This window comes from Anomaloglossus baeobatrachus, chromosome 3 (genome assembly GCF_048569485.1).
Source record: "Anomaloglossus baeobatrachus isolate aAnoBae1 chromosome 3, aAnoBae1.hap1, whole genome shotgun sequence".
Lineage (NCBI taxonomy): Eukaryota > Metazoa > Chordata > Amphibia > Anura > Aromobatidae > Anomaloglossus > Anomaloglossus baeobatrachus.
Window position 1 is genome coordinate 335,709,435 of NC_134355.1, and position 15,738 is coordinate 335,725,172.

Below are 15,738 nucleotides of genomic sequence, written 5' to 3' on the forward strand. Positions count from 1 at the left end.
TCAAAAGATGTAAAGATTTCCAACTATCCAACAATCCGGGCCGAGGCCAATATGTGGTTGGCTCAGGGTGTTGCCCACAGGTTGATTCCCACAAAAGTAAATAGGATCCCAATATCTGCTATTCACAAAACTATCAGCTTTGTAAACCTAGATGAGTGAGTATCTAAGGGCATATTAATAACATGAAGCATTATGCGGGACTCCGAATTAAAGACTTTCTCAGACATAATGGATAAATTTGGCGTCCACAAAAGGGACTTTTATAAGTATTTGCAAATTAGGCACCCTATAACCAGTATTGTGTCAGAACAGGACACCCTAGTATTTATCTATGAGAATTTTTTCTTGGTCAGCAAAGACTTTTCTAAGGGGAATTCGAAGGCATATAAAGCCCTCAGTGCAAATTAATAATAATAATAATAATAATAATAAATCTTGATTTCTATAGCTCCAACATATTACGCAGCGCTTTACAATTCAGGAGGTTCATCTACAAACAAGTAACAGTTATAGAAAATACTATAAGTAGAGCAAAAAAAACCCAACCCTGCTCGTGAGAGCTTACAATCTACAATGAGGTGGGGGGGGGGACAAGGTACAGGTGCTTATTTACAGTAAAAATCCAGCCATCTCAAGGAATTGGGGGGTAGATAAAGGCAGCCAAAACTTTGAGATGCATTTGGATGCGCTGGAGTTTGATGGAGAGTTATGTTCTGAGAGGTCGTGGAGGGACTATGTGAATTTAATTCGATTAGGGAGTGTGACAGGACACTCTAAAAAGATGTGTTTTTTTGGGAGCATCTGAAGCTGAGTAAGTTGTGATTCGTCCTAGCTTCTTGGGGTAAAGCGTTCCAGAGGATTGTTGCAACTCGGGAGAAGTCTTGGATCCGGGAGTGGGAGGTTCGGAATAGTGTCGATGTTAGTCGAAAGTCATTTGCAGAGCATAGAGAACAGGAAGGGTGATAGACAGGGATGAGATTATTGATGTAGGGGGGTGCCTCACTGTGCAGAGCTTTGTGGGTGAGAACAAGCAATTTGAATTGGATCCAGTGATACAGTATATGGGCAGCCAGTACAGAGTGGCACAGAGCAGAAGCATCTGAGTAACAGTTAGCCAGATAGGTGACCCTGGCTGCTGCAGGATGGACTGTAGAGGATAGAGTCTAGTTAGGTGGTGACCAATTAATAGAGAGTTACAATAGTCAAAGCAGGAATGGATCAGGGTCACGGTGAGGGATTTTTTTGTTTCTATTGTGAGAAAGGGGCAGATTCTATAGATGTTCTTGAGGTGCAAGGGGCAAGAGCGGGCAAGAGATTGTATATAGGAGGTGAAGGACAGACCGGTGTAAAGTATAAATACCAATCCACACGCCTTCCAGCTGCATAAATGAACGTCGCATTGCATTATTCATCTAGAGGTTTCCAGGAAGCTATTGTATAGGTGATGCAATACGCCAGTCAGGCTAAACAAAATATTTCCGCTCTCATCCAATACCTGTTGGCATTGTAATGGCCTCACGGGGTCCCTAATACACATATGGTGGGAATGCGATGGTGTTCACCATCTCTAGAAGTTCATGCAACAGCTAATTAATTCTATTTTGGGTTATGAGTTTGAATTAGGTCCGGAAGTGGCCTTGATGTCCCTGGGTCTGGAAACGATACCTTATGAAGATGTTGTTTTCACCACTCATCTCCTGACGGTAGTGATGGCTAGTATAGCAAAAAATTGGAAACAACCTTCAGTGCCATCTGTACAGGAGATTATTACCAGAATACATCACAACTATGTCATGGAACAAATGGTCAGAAGCAGATTGAGCAAAGCATTTCAATTTGAATTAGATTCGGGAAAATGGCTAGCTTTTTCTAAATTTTCATGCAATTGATTGTATGGTAAGAACCGAAACACAAACTTATTTTAAGAATGGAGTGGAATGTGAGTAAGCATGGGGGCTTGTTCAGGATTGAGAGACACAAATGTGTAAATTAGTGGAGGTCGAGTTGAGCTGTTCGCGGGAATTATGAGCAAATTTGTCTTTTAGGCATGTGGGATTCAGGTGCGCCTATTTATCCATTCATGTATTTATATAATTCATGTTATTATGTCTATTTTATATACTTGTATTCTTGGAATGGATGTATAAGAGTGTTATGTGTTTCACATTGAACATACATCTTTGTACTTTTGTATGATATATGACAATAAAAAATTTGTTACAAAAAAAAATGTTACTTTGTCCTGCAAAGAATGCGGCCCTGCCACATGATTTTTTTTCTATGTGCGGTGCACATACCCAGCCAGGTTTGAGGCCCCTGATTTAAAACATGGACATACTGAATGCACATGGATGACAATATGAATGAAAAATCATTTGTATATTTTTCTGGGTGAAAAATGGACAATATTGCATTCGCTCATTGCAACCCAGCCTAAGGTTAATTTAATAGAAAAGCCAATTAATTTAATTTAGTTCATTGAGGTGAGGAAATAAAAATCCTCCACAAAACGTAATTGATCTGTATTGTGTATTTTGTGATCACTTGCAGGTATGCTACAAAATCTGCGAATACATAAAACGTTATAGCGCAACCCTCATTTTGACTTTTATTTCATAAAGCAATACTATACATGACAATATGAAGTTTTGTAATATGTCTTATTAGAGAAATCTGTTTCTTTCTCCTTGTGGACTGATCTTTCACTCTCAAGATTCTGAATTCATGGGTAAAATTTGTCTTCAGTGAAGACAGATTTTTACATTACTGAGATAGGAGGTGATAGTGCTCATAAAGTTCTCCTCCACCTTCTGTCTACATAGTATCTTATCAGTAGTAACTGTCATCTATAAAAATATGAATACTGAATACAGATATTACCTGGAAATCAAGATTTTTTAAAATGATCAGTCCAGGTGGAAAAAGAAGCAGATTTCTCTGATAAGATATATTGCTAAGTTTCTTATCATGTTTTCTATTGATTTATAAAATAACACTTAAATGACAGTTACTTTTCAAGACATAAAAACCACAATTGAGGTTAAATATTTGGCAAAAAAAACCCCAGTATCCAATACTTGGACTGCTCATCTACCGTTCTCTGTGTTACGGACTCCAGTGAAGACATGTTCTGTAGATACATGACTACTAAAGCCAATCAGACCCTGCATTGGTCACGTTATACTACATCACTGCATCAAGCTGGTTGTACAGGGACCACAGGGAGGTAAAGGAAGTGTTGTTATGGGACAAAATTGTGTTTTTTATGTTAGAGGCAGGCAAATCTGCAAAAACATTCTGCGTTATCTGGTGCAGATTTTTCTGTGCCTTTTTCCAGATTTGCTGTACATTTTTATGAGCAGATCCAATATGCGAAGTGTTTAGATGAGAAGAAACAACAACACAACTCATAATTTGCTGTTTCTATGGTTTACCTAGGAAGGAAAAAAAATGGCCTACATAAAACCTTAAAACGTGGGCAAAGAGTGGGCCTTTGGATGTTCCGTTGTGGCCCACGGACTCTCACAGCCAAAAGGTACCATGGGCCACTCCCTGCCCAGTGCCTCTGTGGTGCCCTGGCCTAGCCAGGTCGTCACATATAACACACAAACACCCCACCCCCATTAGACAGGGACACCAGCCAAACACAAAACCCTTGTTGCCTCCCTCCAGGTCTGATGTCCACACCAGGTGGGGCGGAGCCAAGCGGTTGGCCCCACCCACCGAGGAGTTCACAGGCCTGGAGGTGGGAAAAGTGTTAGATAGAGTTTGGAGTTTGAGGAGTGAGGAGCAAGCACTTGGGTGTCTGGGTTTGTGGCCCAGGCACTGACAGCAAGGTTGGCAGATGGTGGTGGCCGTCTGCAGGAGTGGTGGAGCAACGCGGAACCGTAGGACTGGGGGTCGGGCGACGGCCCGCCGGTACCGACCGGGGAGCGAAGTGAAACCAGCACACGCAGGCAGGGCCATCGGACCCCGACCAGGCTTGGAGCTGCCGACAATAGTCAAATCCGAATGTGACTGGAACCCCACGGGTTTCTTAACAGCAAAAGTCCCGATTGAAGGCAACCGCCCACACCGTGAGGGTATACAGCTACCGCCTAAGGCTAGAGACCCAAGGGCCAGTGCCTGCGGGCAAACGGGCTCCTCCGGCATTCATACACCGGGGAGCGGACTACCGTTGGGAATCCATAGTAGTCAAATTAGAACATCAAGGTGCAGGGAAAGACAGCCGTCATCACCTGCCTGGGGAGAAACACTGCAGCCGGCTGCGGGACCCGTCCATCCAGCCGTTTGGTTTACCGAGGACTTTGTACCTTTCTTGCTGAGTGAGTACACCCATGCCATCCAGCACCGTGCCGCGCTGTCCCTGCGACCCTGCAACTCACCAACCCTGCCTCCCCGTCACATCATCGGGCCCCGGGACCACCGACCCCTACCCACGGAGGGGGAAAACAACATCCCAGCTGCTCCCTACCATCGCTCCTGGGATCCCCGTCACCAGCAGCGGTGGTGCCCATCTTCACCACGACCCGCGGGTGGCATCACGGACTAAATCCCCCAAACCAAACACCCCTTTCACTCACGGGTGAGGAGCACCGCTCGAGTCCCCGCATCCGGCCCACCGCTCGAGCCACCAAGCAGCCGCAGCAGCGCCGGACCCGAGTGTTGGCGAGAGTGCAGCAGCGGCATCCTCCCCGCCCGCGACACCTCACTATCACTTTTATGAGAAGATACAGTTGAACAAAACAATGAACAGGGAATCGTCAGCTTCTTCTTCAACACTTAGCTTCTGTGTCTGAAAGCGCAACAGCGCAATGACATCCTTACATTGCGTCAGCTGTGATTCAGTACACAGCACAGAATGGAGCAGTAGGGAAGCAGGGTGAGGTAAGTAGCTGTTTTTTTTTTTGTTTGTTTGTTTTTTTACCTAATTCTTACTACATTGTGCAAAATCATGTTGTGCCCTAAGGATTATGTGTGGGGACATCATGCCGTGCCCTAAGGGGTATGTGTAGGGACATTACACTGTGTCCTATAGGCAATGTGTGGGGCATCATTTTGTGCCCTAAGTGACTAAGTGGCATGTGTGGGGACATCATGCTGTGCCCTGTGTGGCATATGTGGGGACATTACACTGTATCCTACAGGCCATGTGTGGGGCATCATGTTGTGCCCTAAGTGACATGTGTGGAGACATGATGCTGTGTGCCAAAAAGGGGCATGTTTAGTGACATCATGCTGTGCCCTAAGGGGCATCATTCTCTCTGGAGGCCTCTGTAGGAATATTATACTAAGTAAGGGGATGGTGTAAGGACATCATACTGTGTAGAGCAGAGGTGTCAAACACGCGGCCTGCGGGCTGCATGCAGCCCCTGAGACTGCTTCTTGCGGCCCAAGTACCCGCAGCAGACCCCGTGACGATCGCGTTACTATGCTGCTTTACTACAGTTGATGCATTTGTGGCACAGCTCGGGCTAGGAGCTCTCTGCACTATACCAATCAGGAGCGGAACAATCGCGGTCGCAGGAGTCGCCACACAGGAGTCACAGGAGGCAGCAACCATTCTGGAGCTCACACATGTCCCGGCTACTTAATCAATTGTATATTCACTGCACTCCACACCCATAATCCCGCCCACCTCTTTTAAGTAAAGCCGGTGCTGAGAGGTGAGCGGGATTATTGTCACAGTGATTACCCGGCCGCTGGCTTGGGCGATGGATATTCCACTGGGCCCCTGACAGTATCTCCTCCAGGATACAGCACATATGCTGCATGTTCCATCCAACAGAAAAGGGGAGAAAATATTGGATTATGTTGGAACGTCGAAGAGTTTTTAAAATTAATAAATTGGTGAACAAGGGAGTTGGGGGCGGTCCTGATTCAAATTAACAATTTCTTCCTGTGTGTGTGTGTGTGTGTATTTTAACTGTATACTTGCTGGGTTAGTAATGATGGTGTCTAGTAAATGACTCTTCACTACTAATGTCTGGACTTGATGCCACCTTTGAATTCACAGCTGACATCAACCCCAAAAGTATTACCCAGATTTCCACCCTACCAGAGCAATCGGGAAGAGGCAGCAAAGTGCCAGAATTGGCGCATCTAATGGATGCTACATTTATGGGGCGATTGCAGGCTGCTATTTTTAGGCTGGCAAGGGCCAAATAAACATGAGCATTCCAAGGCTGATAATACCAGCCCCCAGCTGTCTGTTTACCTTGGCTAGTTATCAAAAATAGGAAAGACCCCATGCCATTTTTTAAAATTATTTAAATAATTAAAAAAAAATGCATGGGATCATCTCTATGTTGGATAACCAATCAAGGTAAAGCACACAGCTGCAGCTCACAGTTGTCTGCTTTACCTGTGCTGGTTATCAAAAATACCCCACATCATTTTTTTTTTATTTATTCCCTATCCACATTTGTTTGCAGGGCATTTTTCTTGCTCTTACCCACATTTTGCTTCCTTATGCCATCCCCTAGCTCTTACTATGAACATTTTACAGCACCAAAGTTCAGGTCCCAATTGACATATGAGGTTTGGGTTCACGGTCAAGTTTGGGCCAAGTCCAATTTTCCTGTTTTGGTCTGCCCTATCACATTCTCGGTTGGATTAAATATGTTCACCTTTCACTGCACTTCCTTGCTGGCTGTGTCTTTAGGTAGACTTGTTTCTTGGAGTTCTAGCCCTTTAAGGTACCGTCACACTAAGCAACGCTCCAGCGATCCCACCAGCAACCTAACCTGGCAGGGATCGCTGGAGCGTCGCTACACGGGTTGCTGGTGAGCTGTCACACAGGCAGATCTCACCAGCAACCTGTGACCAGCCCACAACCAGCAGCGACGCGTGGAAGCGATGCTGCGCTTGGTAACTAAGGTAAATATCGGGTAACCAACCCGATATTTATCTTGGTTACCAGCGCACACCGCTTAGCGCTGGCTCCCTGCACTCCTAGCCAGAGTACACATCGGGTTAATTACCCGATGTGTAGTCTGGCTATGTGTGCAGGGAGCCGGCACTGACAGCGTGAGAGCGGCGGACGCTGATAACGAAGGTAAATATCGGGTAACCAAGGAAAGAGCTTCTTGGTTACCCGATATTTAAATTGGTTACCAGCGTCCGCAGAAGCCTGCTCCCTGCTCACTGCACATTCAGTTGTTGCTCTCTCGCTGTCACACACAGCGATGTGTGCTTCACAGCGGGAGAGCAACAACTAAAAAATGGTCCAGGACATTCAGCAACAACCAGCGACCTCACAGCAGGGGCCAGGTTGTTGCTGGATGTCACACACAGCAACATCGATAGCAAGTTGTGCCTCAGCAGCGATGTTGCTAGCGATGTTGCTTAGTGTGACGGTACCTTTAGTTTAGAGGTTTATCTTTGAGCAAACACCATTTAAGGTCCTGTGAATTGCTTTGTTTTCCTTCCCATCACCAAATCTTTTCACCTTAAATGAACATGTTTTATTTTCTCACTCTGGATTTTTGTGTCATCATGCACAGCTTCCCCTTCCCTTGTAAGCAGTGTATTGCAGCCTTTCCTCTGGCCCTTAAGGAGGTATGAGAAACCCTTTGATTCCCTTTTAGGGAGTAAACTGTAAGGTGTTTTTAGTGGTGTGGATAGGGTCTTTCTACTTTCTACAGGGACCAGATGGGTGCGCGCACTTCTCCGTGTTGTAGGTCCTCCCCTTTTCCTTTACCCATATGTGAGAGTGTTTATATTTATAACAAGGGGGCATCATACTGTGTGGAGATATTCAGGGTAGAGGTTTTATAAAGACATCATACTGTGTGAGAGGTTTTGTGTGTACATCATACTGTATGGGTGTTTCTGGGAAATTTTGCACTGTGTGAGGGGGTTTGTGGAGACATTATGCTGTAGGGGTCTTTTTGGAACATCATTGTTATGATTGTTTAATCAACTCACATGGTATAAATAGGTAAAGCACTGAAAATACTGCCACTAACCCAGCCAGTTCCCAAGTGACCCAGGCAGACTTGCGAATTGGACCTCGAAGTCCCTAGTGATTCCTTTGTGGGATGGAATAGCTCTACCCGCAGACTAAACAATGGCAAGTCATACCTAGGCTGCCTAAAAGGTCCTTGAACACTTCACTTTCATCCTAAGGAATCGGAAGGGCAGAGCAGGGTACAATACATCTACAGATAGAAAGGAGTGCTGAGATAGAAAATGTTGCCAGAGTGAGTAAAAACAAATTACAAAATACCAAATGAAAGGATAAAGTGCATACTGCTAGAGTGTATGCCGCCTACTACCTAACTAGAAACATAAGATAGGTGCAGGGTGAAAAGAAGTAAAAACAGCAGAGAGATAAGCTGGTCTTTTCTTGTCTGGCATAAACAACAACAGTATGGCTGGACATCCAAATTAAAATTTCACCAGCAGGAAATACCAGAAGGGGGAAGGTATTTATAGCCACACCTGAAAGGTTACTGAATAGACAAATGAGTAAATGAAAACACTTGTTAGCCTAAAAGTCTAAAACAAGGAAAACAGATAATTAATGCCCAGAGAAAAATAGTATCTGCTGTGGTTCAGTGGACAGATAAACTGACCACAAATCACAGATTCAAGGGTTCGAACACCAAATCATGTGTGGGGACATTATACTATGCAAGAGGGCTGTGTGGGGGCATGGTTCTATGTGGGGGGCTTTGTGGGAATATAGTACTATGTAAGGAGGATGTGTAATGATATCATAATGTGTAGAGGGCATCATGCTGTGTGGGAGGGGTCTGTGTGGGGATAAAATACATGGGGGGCTCTGTGGGGTCATACTGTGTAGAGGACATACTGTGTAGGAGGTCTTTGTAGAGACATGTTGTGTAGGGGCTAAGTGGGGATATACTGCATGTGGGGGCTCTATGTAGACAGCATACTGTGTGGGAACATCTTAGGCTATGTGCGCACTAGGCCATTTTACCCACGGATTTACCCACGGATTTGCTGCGGAAATTTCTTGAGAAAGGTTTGAAATCTTTCTGCAGATATTTCCCAGCAAAACCTATGGAAACAAAAAATAGCTGTGTGCACACTGCGGATTTTTCTCAAGAACATTTCTTGAGAAAATTTTCTTAAGAAACTTTCTTGAGAAAATGAGCATGTCCATAATTTTCCACAGGTACCTGCGGTATACCCCCGGAATTTCACTCCATTCACTGTAATATAATCGCGAAATTCCGGGGGTATACCGCAGGTAGCAAATGATGTGCGGTATACCCCCGGTATAGCCGCGATTTACCTGCGGTAATGCTCATCGCTCCCTGCGGTTTTGCAGGGAGTGATGTCATTATGACAGAAGAGAAAGCAGAGCAGAGTAAACACAGACGTTACACTCCCTGGACGCCGCACAGAAGCGCTTCCATGTGACGTCCGGCGGGTGCCCGTGCAGTCTGTGTCCCGCTGCAGCCCCGCCGCTGCACGGACAGCAGTGTCAGTGTCTGCCTGCAGTGTCAGCAGCTTGTCACACTGCAGTGCTGGCAGCCGCGGGGATGACGAGCGCTGCTGTCAGGAGGTGAGATGAGATCATTACCTGCTGTGATGATCTCCTGCCTCCTGATGTCACCGCGGTCACTGCTGTCAATGCCCGTCTCGCGAGCGGCCCGAGACTGTCACTAGCGGTGACGTCACGGGCTCTCGCGATACTGCTGACAACGAGGCGGGCATAGAAGTCAGTGACAGCGCTGATGGCAGGACTGCAGGAGATCATCACAGCAGGTAATGATCTCATCTATCCTCCTGACAGCAGCGCTCGTCATTACCTGCAGTGACTGGGCTATTGATGTTAGCTCAGGTCACTGCATTGCTCTCCCAGCCAATGGGGAACATTCTGTTCTTCATGGACTGGGACAGTGACTATGGTATGGATCGCTGTGGGACGCCCCCCCCCTTATTGGATTACGCCAGACGTGGAATTGATTGTTCTTATCAATAAATTGGTGAAGGAGGGAATGTGTGGAGTGTTTTTTTTTCAAATAAAACTTTTTTTGTTGTCTATTTTATATTTCTTACTGACTGGGTCTGTGATGTCAGGTATCTGATAGACGCGTGACATCACTAACCCCAGGGCTTGATGCCAGGTGACATTACACATCTGGCATCAACCCCATATATTACCTCGTTTGCCAGCGCACCAGGGCAACGGGATGAGTTGGGGCGAAGCGCCAGGATTGGCACGTCTAATGGATGCGCCACTTCTGGGGCGGCTGCAGCCTGCTATTTTTAGGCTGGTGAGTGTCCAATAACAGTGGACCTCCCTAGTCTGAGAATATCAGACCCCAGCTGTCCGCTTTAACTTTGGCTGGTGATCCAGTTTGGGGGGACCCCACGTTTTTTGTTTTAAATTATTTATTTAATGTAAAATAACAGCATGGGGTGCCCTCTGTTTTGGATTACCAGCCAAGGTGAAGCTGCCAGCTGTGGTTTGCAGGCTGCAGCCGTCTGCTTTACCCTAGCTGGCTACAAAAATAGGGGGAACCCCACGTCATTTTTTTTTTTAATTATTTATTTTTTTGCTAAATACAAGGCTAGGCACCCTTTAGTGCCACATGAAAGTCACTAAAGGGTGCCAGCTTAGAATGTGCAGGGAGGTGGGACATTATATAGGTCTTTCTCATCTATCTATCTATCTATCTATCTATTCATCTATCCATCTTTCCCTCTATCTATCGATTATCTATCTATTATCTATATTATTTATTTCTGTTCAGTATAAAAAAAAACGCAGGGACCAACCTGCGGAAAAACCGCGGCAAAATCGCATGCGTTTTTCCCGCGGATTTGGTGCGTTTTTTTACCGCAGGTGCGGTAATCTTCAACTCCCAGAAGTTTCTCAAGAAATTTTCTTGAGAAAAATCACTTTTCTAGTGCGCACATAGCCTTAAGGTACAAAGGTTGGTTAACAGGAGCAGAATAATTTGCTGCTTTATATAAACTTTATAAAAAGCAGTAAATTATGTTTTTTATTAACTACTAATAGGTAGAACACTTTACATGTTTTAACATTAGTAGCGAGTCACCAGACTTGCTCAAGATTAAGTGCTAAAAATTAATCTAAAATAATAATAATGTGCTGAATTAAGTTCTGCAGTTTGGATTGGCCCTCCTTAATAGTCACGATCTCTGATGTGGCCTCTTGGAAAAATGAATCGCTCACCCCTGGCCTACAGCATTCTATAGGAAATAAGATGCCAACAAGGTCGATACCACAACGGCAAATACAAGTACAATATATACAGCACAGGAATACAGTATATATCACATTTGATAAGCTATCATACTATTGCATATCGACATTGCAGCTGTACTTAATTGTATGGAGTAAGACTTTAACAGACCATTTTGCTGAACATTGAACTTGCACCTGCTATGATTGTAGCTGGGTGTTATGCAGCTGCTGTAATCACACTGTTATACGGCGGCACGATTGAGCTGCTGTTAATTAGTTCTCTTACTGTGAATTATTCAAATTGCTTCCTGCGACTGCCCATTGAGATTTCACAATTGTCTCTGTTCTGTCTTCTTGCTCTCTTGTGTCCTGTTTTGGGTTTGTTTGCCTGTTTGTCGTGCAGTTGCTTTGTATGGGTAATGTTGTGCTTGAATGAAGTACAGAGACGCCCCTCACATAGGCCCACTATGTTAGGTAAGCTGGATTCACACTGCGTTTATACACTACTTTCATGGCTTCCGTATGTGGTTTCTGCTAGAATCACTGATAGATCAATTCAGTACAATGAGAAATGAAGATCAAATGGACCGTTTGAACTTATTTGTGGCAGTGTCCGTCTTTTCTGGTGGGTACAAGCCAAAGTATGGCAAACACTACAGTATGACATAATAATACCATCCATCTTATAATCATGTAATGTAATTGTTTAAAAGGACACTTAGGGGCACTTTGTACACTACGACATCGCAAGCTGATGCTGCGATGCCGTGCGCAATAGTCACCGCCCCCGTCGCAGCTGCAATATCATGGTGATAGTTGGCGTAGCGAACATTATCGCTACGCCAGCTTCACATGCACTCACCTGCCCTGCGACGTCGCTCTGGACGGCGACCCTCCTCCTTATTAAGGGGGCGGCTCGTGCGGCGTCATAGCAACGTCACCCGGCAGACAGCCAATAGAAGCAGAGGGGCGGAGATGAGCGGGACATAAACATCCCGCCCACCTCCGTCCTTCCGCATTGCGGCCGGGACGCAGGTAGGAGATGTTCCTCGCTCCTGCGGCTTCACACACAGCAATGTGTGCTGCCGCAGGAACGAGGAACAACATCGTAACATCGGTCATTCCCAATTCATGGAAAAGACCGACGCTACACCGATGATACGATTTTGACGCTTTTGCGATCGTTAATCGTATCAAAAATGCTTTACACACTACGATATCGCCTGCGACGCCGGATGTGCGTCACTTTCAATTTGACCCCACCGACATCGCACCTGCGATGTCGTAGTGTGCAAAGTGCCCCTAAGTTTTAGAATAATTTTCTACTAGTTGTAAAAAATATAGTGTTAGTTTGGACAGAAATGGAAATAGTTTAGTCCATAAAGATAAGGTCGCTGTATATATTGAGTTTCTAAGACAGGATATATAAAGTTGAGAAATGGACACCATGATTATCAATGGCCACCTGCATTACACTCTAGACCACCAGGGAGACTTACTGTTAACTACTCTTATAACGACACAGGTATGCAAAATTTGGCTTTATGAAAATCGTTTCAAATCTAATAACTGATTCTTATGTTTTCTTATGCCCTAATTTAAAAAAAAAACCAAAAAAACAAAAAAACACCACTTCTATTTTTAAGTATTACATGTGGATTTTGCACAAAACACATATGAAATTACGTACATGCGAGATGACCAAGAGACATGTTTATTGTAGCCAAAAATGTTCTCAATATTATATAAATAAATATTTAACATTCACTCTACAACTTTATTGGAAATTAATTCCTGTGGGTTTTCCTTTTCTCTTCAAAGCTACTCCTGATACCTTTTCTCTTATACAAGGCCTGCGGATCTTCCTTGTGGTAGTAGTAGTCTCCCATTGTTATGCTTGTGGGGAAAGCACTGTATAAGTGGATCCACTGGACTGAAGGTACCGTTCACTTGCCTTGGGGAGCAAACTGGACCGTTCGCTGAGTCTTTATTACTGCCACTGGAGGTGGCAGCAGGTACACATGCTGGTAAGTAGCTAAAAGAGGGCAGCCCCAGGGGCATCTGTGATATCCTAGCAGCTGGCGCCACAGACACAGTACAGTCTCACAAAGTAGCGATAGCAGCATGCAGAGTAGTGGATCCATTTGGGATGGATAGATGGATATGGATAGATATGGCAGCAGTGACCGGAGTGGATACTTGCAGTGGCGGGTATCGTGGTAGCTGGCCGGCGTGGATGGTAGCGGCAGCAGTAGATTAGAAAACTTGTACAGCAATGAAATATAGAGAAATGTCGGTGTAATGCCTGATTGGAGCCACAAACTCAGACTGGCTGTAAGGGGAGTCTAGAGAAAAGCCGCTCACAAAGCAGGACCCCAAGAACTCTGCAACCCTTTAACCCCTATACAGGGATTTGGAATTACACAGAGCCCTAGAGATCACTACCTGTGGTAGGCTGTAGTTCGTGGTTGTCAGGCAAGGTCAAAAACCAGGAGATGCTAAACAGGAACAGAATCGGCAGGCAAGGGCGTAGTGAGGAGACAAAGCAGAGGTCAAATCCGGAACTGGCAGCAAGGTACAAAAACAACAGGCAGGAGGGTAGTCAAACAACAAGCAAAGGTCAGCGCACAGGCATCAACATACAAACAGCATATGAGCCAGGAGAACAGAACTATCTCTGGCAGTGGTCATGTGACAGGAGGGGAAATAAGAAGGGTGTGGTGTCTTCCCATTGACTGCAGGTGAATGTTGGCAACTTCAGCTGGAAGACACATGCCACCTACAGTCAGCCAGTGGTACTGCAGGTTCAAGGGAAACCCAGCCTAGTGGATGAGCGGAGCCTGTGCTCCGCAGAGCCACGGGCACCGACTCCTCTCCCATCACCAGCACTATCCATGGTGGGAACATGGCGTCATCTGGCGATCGGAGCAGCAGTGACCGGAGTGGATACTTGCAGTGGCGGGTATCGTGGTAGCTGGCCGGCGTGGATGGTAGCGGCAGCAGTAGATTAGAAAACTTGTACAGCAATGAAATATAGAGAAATGTCGGTGTAATGCCTGATTGGAGCCACAAACTCAGACTGGCTGTAAGGGGAGTCTAGAGAAAAGCCGCTCACAAAGCAGGACCCCAAGAACTCTGCAACCCTTTAACCCCTATACAGGGATTTGGAATTACACAGAGCCCTAGAGATCACTACCTGTGGTAGGCTGTAGTTCGTGGTTGTCAGGCAAGGTCAAAAACCAGGAGATGCTTTAACAGGAACAGAATCGGCAGGCAAGGGCGTAGTGAGGAGACAAAGCAGAGGTCAAATCCGGAACTGGCAGCAAGGTACAAAAACAACAGGCAGGAGGGTAGTCAAACAACAAGCAAAGGTCAGCGCACAGGCATCAACATACAAACAGCATATGAGCCAGGAGAACAGAACTATCTCTGGCAGTGGTCATGTGACAGGAGGGGAAATAAGAAGGGTGTGGTGTCTTCCCATTGACTGCAGGTGAATGTTGGCAACTTCAGCTGGAAGACACATGCCACCTACAGTCAGCCAGTGGTACTGCAGGTTCAAGGGAAACCCAGCCTAGTGGATGAGCGGAGCCTGTGCTCCGCAGAGCCACGGGCACCGACTCCTCTCCCATCACCAGCACTATCCATGGTGGGAACATGGCGTCATCTGGCGATCGGAGCAGAAGTCGCAGGACTGGACTCCGGTGGGGACGTGACAGTACCCCCCCCTCCACGAGGGACCACCGGACCCTGAAAACCCAGCTTGTCAGGGAACTGGAGGTGAAATCGCCTGACAAGACCGTTAGCGTGGACCTCACTTGCTGGGACCCATGACCGCTCCTCAGGGCCATAACCCTTCCAATGTACAAGATACTGCACCGCCCCTCTAACAATACGGGAGTCAAGGATTCTCTGTACTTCATACTCCAGGTTACCCTTGACCAAAACAGGAGGAGGGGAGGCCTGACTGGATGAATGGGAACACGATACAACTTGAGGAGGGATTTGTGGAACATGTTCGATATTTTGAAGGACTGAGGGAGGTTCAGGCGGAAAGCTGTGGGATTGATGACCTCGACTATCTCGTAAGGTCCAACAAATCTGGGACCCAGTTTAGCAGAAGGGACCTTGAGTTTAATATGACGGGTGGATAACCATACCTTATCCCCAACTCCAAGGCTTGGGCCATTGGAACGCCTCTTATTAGCAGCTGAGGCTTGACCACACTGTGCCCTCTTCAAGTTCTCTTTCACCTCAGACCACATAGCCTTCAGTTTGTTTACAGTGCTTTCAGCCTCAGGAGTATCCACCATAGTGGAAGAAAAGGACCCAAAACGTGTATGCAACCTGAAATTGCAGAAAAAGGGGTAGTCTGGATAGACTCCTGATACTGGTTATTAATGGCAAACTCAGCTAGCGGCAGATATTCCACCCAATCAGATTGATGATCAGACACATAACACTGGAGATATTGTTCTAAGATTTGATTAGTACGTTCAGTCTGACCATTGGTCTCTGGGTGGTAGGCGGAAGAAAAAGATAACTAT